The following is a 10,347-nucleotide window of genomic DNA, read 5'->3' as shown; positions in this document are numbered from 1 at the left end:
ACCCGTTTAAGCCTTTATTTTCTTCATTTTCTGATAAAATATACGGCCTAAAATGTCCGTGTTCATATATATCCATATATATATCTGTATCTGTATAATACAGGGTGTATTTTTGCGTGCACGTCCATGCACTTGTAATCATTTGTCTCCAGCAAAGGGTGGTCCAAACAACCTACTTTTGTCTGACAACGGCATCAAGACACAGAGGTGCACATATGCAGAAAGCTATTTGGAAAGGCCTCCTCGTAGCTGTCAGCTTTTATTATGCACCGAGGTGTCATGTTTGTTAGGAAGCTGAGTGCAGATGGCAGAGTGGAAGAAATGGATCACTAATTTTAACAATGATTAATGAACAGAGATGGAAAATGAATTACATCGGACTATTGGAGGCAAGGAATATTTTCTCTGAAAATGTTAACTTCGGCTGCCAGGCAGCGGGCCGTGTTGTGGGAGTAGATTGAGGAGGGGGGGGGGAGGAATGTATGCGTGTGTGTGTGTGTGTGTGTGTGAACACTAAGGTGCAATTTTTCCCCCTCGCATCTTTTGTAGAATCAACACTTCACTGCTCTTGCCTATTACTTTAGCTCTCGCCTGCTTAAACACTGCTTGCTTTATACACGTCCCCCCCCCCCGCATCCTCGCCTCCTGTGTGTACTGCTCTACCAGTTAAGGTACACACTCTTTAATAAGGTAAACACAGGAAAGGTTAGACTGTCTTAAAATGTTAGCTATTTTCATTACTCTGCAGTGAGCCTGATATCAGATCAGAGATGTACCAGATTCAATCAGGTGTTGGGAGATTTTTCCCTCAAAATTTTTCTCCCCCCCCGCCCCGGTAGAACAATAACGTTTCTAGCGGCGCACATCTGCTTCTAGAAAATGCTTGGCAAGCTCTTCTTTTGATTGCGTTTAGGAAATTTGGATCATGACGACATCAACGAAGCGGTTTTTTTTTTTTACACTGGAAAAACGATCTAAAAATAAGTACAAATAATTCTTAAATTAAGTTTATTTATTTTTAATTTGAGTCTGACAATGGAATGAGTATTTTTACCCTTAAAAGAAGATATTTAGATAAAATGCATTTGAAATAAGACAATGCAATTGTTTTTTCTTATTTGAAATGTAAATCATCTTGTTCCATTGGCAAAATGTCTCTTTTACCTCCTCAATTCAAGAACAAAAGCACTTATTTTAAGAAAAAATCACTTATTTAGAATTAGATTTTTTACAGTGTATGTGGAAAATTTGTACTGGAAAAATCTAAATCTAGATAAGTCAATTTTTCTTAAAATAAGTACTTTTGTTCTTGAATTAAGGAGATAAAAGAGACCTTTTGCCAATGGATCAAGACAATTTACACTTAAAATAAGAAAACACAACTGCATTGTCTTATTTCAACTGCGTTTTATCTAAATATCTTCTTTTAGGAGTAAAAATACTCTTTCCATTGACAAACTATCTAATTTATGACTCAAATTAGGGGTGAGTACACTTAATTTAAGATATTTTACTTATCTCTAGATTGTTTTTGCAGTGTGTGTCCTTTTTTCTGCAAAAACAATCTAGAAATAAGTAAAAATTTCTTAAATTAAGTTTTAATTCCCCTTAATTTGAGCAGGTAAATGAGGGTTTGCCAATAGAATGAGTAGTTTTGCCCTTAAAATAAGATACTTAGATAATATGCACTTGAAATAAGACAATGTAATTGTTTTTTTTTTCTTAATTTCAATGTAAATAGTCTCTTTCCGTTGGCAAAGTGTCTCACTTACCTCCTAAATTTAAGTAAAAATGGCTTATTTAGATTTCTTTTTTTTTTTTTTTTGCAGTGTTTGCACACTGGGAAAAAACGGAATCTAGATAAGTCATCTTTTCTTGAAATAAGTGCATTTGTTCTTGGATTGAGGAGGTAAAAGAGACATTTTGCCAATGGATGAAGACAATTTACATTTAAAATAAGAAAACACAATTGCATTGTCTTATTTTAAGTGCGTTTTATCTAATTATCTTATTTTAAGAGTAAAAATACTCATTCCATTGGCAAACTATCTCATTTACCTGCTCAAATTAAGGGTAAATACACTTAATTTAAGACATTTTTTACTTATTTCTAGATCGTTTTTCCAGTGCAGTGTTTCCCACACTGCCATTAAAATATGGTAGAACTTAAAAAGAAAAAAAAAGCAGACGTGACATTTCTTGTTGTCTCTGATCTGAGCAGATTTCCCCCGTCTAGTTTCTTCTTCTTCTACTTTGCTCGTATTAGACCCCCCCCTCCCGACCCCGCCTGTTGTGGTGTCTCTGTTGATGACTGTCTGGTGGGCGGTTGGTGCAACATGGTTTAATAGGTAGATGCAAACTATTTTTGAATTTAATTAACCTTCTGATGGGAATAAAACATAAAAGCAGAGAAGGGGGAGAGAACTCCTGGCAGTGCCGTGCGTGTTTGTGTGCTTGTTTTTTTGTGTGTGCAAACAGGAGACGGGCGAGAAATAAGAGAGTAAGAGCGCGACAGAGGATCTCGGGTTACAGCGGCATATGCTAAGCACTCAGAAAACATACACAATGCCTTTGGTGAACAAGGTAGTCAGTATGCCCCTGGGAGCCAATTTAGATTGTGACTTAAGGCAACATGGAGGCTTTGTGTGTGAGCGGCTGTGTGTGAGTGTGAGTTTTACCTCTTGACGCTCCATTGAAAAAGTAGTGGAGGGTAAATCTGGGTGGCCCTCCTGCAGACCCTCCACATCTGTGCCCCCCACTTACCCCCCGATCATCCCGCTCTTGTAGGACCCAGCCAGCCTCTGTATGCCTCTCATCGTTCACAGATCCACACTGGAAAAAATTGAAATCTAGAGAAGTCATTTTTTTCTTAAAATTAGTGCATTTTTTTCTGGAATGGAGGAGGTAAAAGAGACATTTTGCTAATGGAACAAGAAAATGTACATTTAAAATAAGAAAAAAAAATATTCAATTGTCTTATTTAAAGTGCATATTATCTAATAACCTTATATTAAAAGTAAAAATCCTCATTCCACTGGCAAATCATCTTATTTACCTACTGAAATGAAGGGTAAATACACTTAATTTAAGACAGTTTTACTCATTTCCAGATCGTTGTTCCAGTGTATAGGGTTTAATTTCAAGGTTCAAATTAAAGAGACCTGGATTTTTATCCCCCCCCATATGCACAAACACCCCCCCACTGAAAATACAACTCCTTAGGTAACACTGTGACTGACAGATGATCACAGATATGCAGAAGAACCTCAGACGTTTTAATCTAAGCAAACATTTATTCAAACCTCTGAAAATCATAAAAATGAAATGTAAATAGGAGGTTTATAAACTGCAAATAAATCCATAACTTCTAGTTTTGTACATGAAAAAAAAGGCTTGAGCCAATTATTTTTAGACTTTCCAAATTAGTGGATTTTGAAGAAAAAAAAAATTCATAGGATTTTTGGAAATAATGATTTCAAACCTGAAAATATGTTTTTTATATAGAAATAAAAGTTGGAAAAGCTTTACATACGATTAAATCTCAGCACAGGGAAACAAAAATGATGTAACCGTGGTGATGGTGCAGAGGCTTCAGGTCCAACCCCTAACCTTAACACTGGAAAAAATCGAAATCCAACTAAGTCACTTTTTCTTGAAATAAGTGAATTTTTCTTGGATTGAGGAGGTAAAAGAGACATTTTGCCAATGCAACAAGACAAATTACACTTAAAATAGGAAAATTGTCTTATTTCAAGTGCATATATCTAATTATCTTATTTTAAGAGTAAAAATTCTCATTCCATAGGCAAACTATCTCATTTACCTACTTAAATTAATGGTAAATACACTTAATTTAAGAAGTTTTTACTTATTTCTAGATCGTTTTTCCAGGGAACCTGTTGCACTGGAAAAAATCAAAAACTAGATAAGTCATTTTTTCTTAAAACAAGTTTATTTGTTCTTGAATGAAGGAGGTAAGTGAGACACTTTGCCAATGGAACAAAACAATTTACATTTAAAATAAGAAAAAAAACAATAGCATTGTCTTTTTTCAAGTTCATATTTTCTAATCATTCTATTTTAAGAGTAGAAATACTCATTCCATTGGCAGATCATCTCATTTACCTACTCAAATTACGGCAAAATCCACTTAATTTAAGACATTTTTACTTATTTCTAGTTTGCTTTTCCACTGTAGCTTTATTTAAATCGCTTCCATTCTGATGCACAGCACCGTCCAAGAGAACATGTTGTTTTCATGTTTGGCCCTTCAGTGGTAGAACCAGGTGTACTGAACGCTTTCACACCAAAGGTTCTTCTTTGGTTTGGGAATCTCCCAAGGATTCATATTTACTTTGTTGTTTCTCTTTTCCAGAGTTTTAAGATTGAGACATGTAAGCATGGGTTAACACAGGGCCATATGGTTGTTATTAAAGTGTAAATGATTTCTCAATAAGCTGGTGCTGTGAAGCAGTTTTGTGTGTCGGAGGCTCAGAGTAGGTTTATTTAATGGCTGTTTATTTCTCTGTCATCAGTGTTTGAAGCTTGTCAAGCCTGGAATGCAGGTGACACTGAATTTCCTGCATGTTTTGCTCTGTTTGCAGGCTCTTGTCGTCCCACCCTGTGCCAAGCTGTCTGCGCTCTTCCTGACATCCGGCAGTCGTTCAGGTACCATCACACCCATTGATCAAGGGGAAGGGGAGGATATTAAAGGTGTCTGTCTCACCCACAGACCAGAACTCTTATGCTTTTATTCCAAACTTCTTCATAAGCTATGCCATGCTTCCTTGCTATGACAATGTTTGTAATTGCAAACCATCCCTGCTTTGCCTGTTAGTGTGAAATATTTACCCACTCTGCACCTTAACTTTGGAGCAGGAAGAGTATTTTGATTGAACTGGCGCAGGATGTATTCGTCCAAGCAAGCTGGTCCTTTGAAAGTTGGCTCCGCTCGATATTTTGGCCTGATAAAAGCTTTTATTTCTTGTATCATATGGACTGATACACACCTTCAGGATTAGGATAATTTGCGATCCGTTGTTAATTTTTATCTCATTCAATTCAATTAAGTTTATTTCTATAGCACCAATTCACAACACAAGTCATCTTAAGGCACTTTACAGTTCAACCAGATCACACAGTCAGATTGTTTCAATGTTTTCTAGCCAAGGAAAACCAGTCGATTTCATTAAATCATTGATTTGAAGGCAATCCCTCAAACTAAGCATGCTTGTAGCGACAGTGGAGAGGAAAAACTCCCTTTTTGCAGAGGCTGATTGAGGTTCAAGAACACAGAAGCAGAGATACAAAAAGCAACTCCTTCCATACAAAAGGGAAAATAAATAAGAGACTCCATTCATCTCATCAAGTCATCATGTTAAGACTGGACTCACTTGATGAGATGAATGGAGTCGGGTGTGCTATTGCTTGGTTTGAAAGCAAACCAGTAGCCACACGGCCCTTTCTGGAACCAGTTTAACACCCCTGCCCTCAAGGGACGGCAGTATTAGCCAGTAAACACACGCGTTGTGGCGGAAAGTCTCGCCCACGCGACGGAGGCGCATGAGCCGGTTAGCACACAGAGGGGACGCAGCGAACAGGTGCCAGGTATTATTCCTGGAGGTAGAGGAGCGTGTCCACATCATCCCTCACAGTGATGGATACTTATAGAAACACACGTGTGTCTGTGATGGGGGGGTTGGATGACAAGTCAGGGGACGTCTCTGATACACGGCTTCATCCAACCTGGGTGTTTGCGTTCAGCAGGTGATAATCATCATCATCGCTGTCATAGAGGAACCACAGAAGTCACACTGTCTCTTTTCTGACACACTTTAAGGCTGAATACATCTTTTCACATCTGATATCCTTTCTTCCCGTGTTTCAAATGATAAAAGCTGAATTTTCTCTCTTCTGTTCTTTTTAGTTTTTGAAGGAATTTCTGTAGAAATCAAGCAAAGGTGTTAGGACGGTGTTCTGTCAGATGAGCATACACGTCAGATCAGCATAGCCATAGTCAATATGCATACGCAAGATGTCAGATTTGCATTTATTCCTTTAGTTTTGTACAAAAAATACTTTAAACCACCTAAAGAAAAACAATTTAAGGTCATAGGCTTGAAAAAACACCAAAAATTAAGAAATTCGATTGTTTTTCTTACAAAACTAAAGGGATAAACTGGTGTTGACTATGGGATATGCTCATCTGACAAAACTCCAGCTTTTGCATTTCTAAAAACAAGCAAACAACATCCTGATTTAAAGTTAGAGTTATAAACACCTCATTAGAGCTTTAGTTGCCATCCTGATTTCTCAAATAGAGAAATGTAAAATTCATCATTGGAACTCATTGATACTCATTTATTACTAATTATTGATAGGTGTCTGTATTTAAAATGTCCCATGGTACTGTCGGTTGTATAGCAGACTGTAGTTTAATTCATCAAATATAGCTTGGGTGAGTCATGCCGTGTTGGCTTGTGTCATTTTGGAGGTATGCGCCACAGATTTATCTCATATTGGAAGCAGAGCTAACACATGCTACCCTTGACGTATTCTCACACCATTTCTCACACAAAGCTCTGACACAAACTTGCAGACGCTCACGCTCTTGGAGGACTTATGAAGAGGGAGTTGTGTAAACAGGCGCGACAGTCCTTGAAGACTCATTAACAGACAGGCAGGATTTAAAATAGAAGAAGAAAAGAACATTTTTATTTTATTCACTATTTAGCTCCTAAATTTAAAAATAAAAATAAATTTGTGCTCATTTTCTTTCTGGTAGGAATTTTTTTTTTAGTCTTCATTAATATGGGATAGTAAGTAATAGTAACATTTTGCTCCTCCCCAAAATATATATTGGTTATAAAAAGCAGACATTCAAAAGAGAACAATGAACAGCTGGACCTTTTACTGCTGTCTATAATCTGGCTCCTAAAGGGGGCGGGCACTCCCCCCAGAGGATGAGGGGGGTAATGTGGGAGTGAACTTAATAAATAACCAGTTTTTAGTGGTAGTTTAAAAATATATATATTAATGACAACGATATTTTCTATTTTCTGTCACACGGTAGAATAAATACCCTTAAGATCATTTGAATTCGAAATATAGCGGGAGTTTTGTGATTTAAAAAGGGGGTGTAAAAACTTAAAAAAAAAACATTAAAAAAATTAAGAAACAACAAGATAAGTTTAGGAACCAAAGTGTATGAAGTTACTTTCAGCCTTCAGTTACTGGCTGAGCTGTGGGTCCAACATGGTGGGGTTAGGGCCCCCGGCCCCCGCTAGCGTTATGTCAGTCCCTAGCTACACAAAATCATGGTGCGCTGCTTTGCGAATATTCACAGATTTCTCCTCTTATTTTCTTTTTAACTCTTATGATAAGTGAAGAAAGCAGTGATTATATGGAAGTAATAGATGGAAGTAAATTGCTTTTAGGAAAATCTGACGGGTTTTTTTCAAATTTTAGCATTTTCTTTCCTACAGATACTGTAAGTCTAAATTTCTTCCTTCAAAAACTTTTGGGCTGTTTACATTGCATTAAAATCTTTTCATGTCTTTTTTTTTTAACAACTTTTGTTATTATTTTAAAGAGAAACAGGTACATTACTCCGATGAAGGTAAAAGGGTATAAATCTTTTCATGTCTTTAAAATCAGCAACTGTGTCCAAATTACAGCAAACAGTAAATTTTTGGTAACAGGAAGGATGGGAAGTTTTTATGTTAGTTACATTAGCAAACGAGTAAAGAAAGTAAACTAATCATTTGTTAAAAATTATTTTATAGATACAGAATATTGTTTTATTTTTGGGAAATATAATGATTGGTTCAGACTAATGTAAGGGGGGTCTTACCCCCTTAACCCCCCTGCAAATTAGGCCCTGCACCCAGGCATCCAGAAACTGGAGGGCCACAACTTTCTTAGATTTTTCCTTGAATATTGTGACAGAAATAAATAAATATATAGAAATGAATTCTAACTCACCTAAAGAATGATGTAAATATCTGTAATTTGTCTCTCACTTTTACAGAAAATGAAAAAAATGTCTGCATTTAATAAAAAAAAAAATTGGGGGGCTTTTTATAGATATGAAATGTTTTTTTTAAACAATAAGAAAAAAGCAAATCTGTTTCAAAGTATTTTTAGAGAAAGACAAAAAGATGCTAAAAGCATTATTGAACAAAAAGACATCCAGTGATTGCTCCCTGAATTCTCCATATGAACATTTAAATGAACTAATTACAGAAAATAGAAGAGAGTTTGCTTATTATGATGGGGATGGGCGGCTTTTTTTTCCGTGGCATCGGGTTAAATTTGTCACATGTGTTCTCTTTAAGCCGCCGGTATATTAAGACACGTTTGGCATGGAAGCAGGAGAAAAAAACTCTGATTCTCTTTTTATCTCTTCCTCCCTCCATGACAGCCTTCATTTACTGGAGGAGTGGCAGACTTGGTGGGAGTTAATGATTATAATTATTTAGCCTTTTTTTTTTGTTACATTGCGGGATAATTATTTAAGAGGTTTGTGTATTCATTGTTGTAATCAGTAAAGAGAGATTACAGAAAATCCGCATGCCAACAGATGGCACTTGGCTGTTGTTGTTGCTTCATATTAAACCCAGTACAGCAGCCAGGCAAGAGCGAGGGGACATTCACAAAGGGGCCAAATTATAAAACAATTTGTTCTTCATCATAAATCCATTTATCATATCACTTCTTTGACTGAAAGGGAGGCGACAGTAGTTCGCATTGTGCCATTTGTGTTGGCTTCCAGACCAGCTGACTCGCCCGCCCTGATGAAATGGGGGTGGTCTGTAGAAGTCTTTGGATTCAGTGGGCGAAAAATCACAACAAACATGATTGGAGCAGAGCCGGCCGACCCGTCGGCTTTGTGTGCTGTACCATTGGTTTTCACACATCAGCCCATTCGGAGCGCCGGGTCGCTGTCATGGCTTTCGCTCCTCCGATGCGTAATATTTCTTCACCTTTAGATGACGTCACTTCCTCTCCTGCTGGCAAACCAGTAAAGAGAGGGCACTTATGATCCAGGGTCGAGGAGCACAAGGAACTGCTGGCCTACATTCCAAACTAATTGTATAATTGGAAAAGCTCTCCAAATGAGCAAGCGAGCCCCCCCGACCCAGCCCCCGCCCCCCCCACCAACCCCTTACGCACACACATGCCCTTCAAAGCAAATCACAAAAGAGCATTTTTAGGCATAATAATTCATTTCAAAAAGTGTTTATTATTAATCCCACACACCGGCATCCTGGCAGGGGCAGCTAGGATAGGCTGGTTAACCCCCCCCCCCCCCTTCACCATCCCTCTTACATGTGAGAACTAACACCACACTCTAGTGATGTTGCTTATGTGAGTTTTAAACATTGATGCCGCTCTTTTTTCTTATAATTCTTTCTTCCTAAAAATGTAAAAAAGGAAAAAAAAAAGTTGTGTTAACCTTTAAACCTTTTTTTTTTGTAATTACAAACATTAATGTGTTTTTGTTCAGGTGATAAAACATCACAAATACAAAATTTCCTTACTTTCCTTGGCTGGTCCCCTACAATTCCTTTTTAAACATCAATATCTATACTAAAAATATTCTTTCTGTCACGATTTTTGGACATTAAGATCTAAAGAGAAGCATCATCACTACGGACCAGAGCCTCCTTTTGCTCCCCCTCATTCTTTGTTACACCTACAGTTATTTATTTCATTGCCACCAGTAGTTAGAACTGAAGCAGCTTCTTGGATGAGAGAAAAAACATCTTCTAGAAAACTTCACGTCCAGTTGCCTAAAACAGGGGGGGATTTACCATTAGGAAATACTAGGCAGTTGCCTTGGGCCATGTATCACATGTATAGTTAATACAACTAATCCTTATTTGTGCATATTAATTATGTTTTTGATAAAAAATATTTTTTAGCTAAAATGCCATCAGAACGCTTATAATATTAAGTGTTTCTCACTCAAGGAGACCGAAGCAGACATACAAAAAGCAGCTGTAAAAGGCGGCACCGTCCAGGAAACACACAGCCAGGCAGACGAGCACCGAGCCAGCTCCCATGTCAGAGGATGAAGAGAGCACATCCAGTTAGTCAAAGTCAGAGAAACAGGACTACACTGGAAAACAGGCCGATCTCCAGCATCTATAAAACAACCAATGCAAAGAGCAGTGTTGCCAACTTACCACTTTTGTCGCTATTCTTAACAAATTTCAGAACCCCCTAGTACTTTCATTTAAAAAAAGCGCCAAATCTGGCGACTTTTTTCCTCTAGTGGAGACTTTGGTGACAACATCTAAAAGCAGCGAACTCTGCTCTCCAGAGCAAGTAGATTGGTAACCC

General features: G+C 37.5%; 1 protein-coding gene across 2 annotated transcripts in view; it reads left to right on the top strand.

Annotated features, from left to right (window-relative positions):
- Positions 1-10,347, top strand: part of LOC107086799 (zinc finger protein 536-like) — a 291,793-nt gene that overhangs the window by 30,979 nt on the left and 250,467 nt on the right. For both annotated transcript variants that reach the window (XM_015377994.1, XM_015377995.1), the window contains exon 2: positions 4,605-4,668. The gene's annotated coding sequence lies outside the window, so the exon portion shown is untranslated. The remainder of the gene's footprint in view (positions 1-4,604; positions 4,669-10,347) is intronic.

This window comes from Cyprinodon variegatus, unplaced genomic scaffold, assembly GCF_000732505.1.
Source record: "Cyprinodon variegatus isolate N-32 unplaced genomic scaffold, C_variegatus-1.0 Scaffold162, whole genome shotgun sequence".
NCBI lineage: Eukaryota > Metazoa > Chordata > Actinopteri > Cyprinodontiformes > Cyprinodontidae > Cyprinodon > Cyprinodon variegatus.
This window is presented reverse-complemented; position numbering and strand designations above follow the sequence as displayed.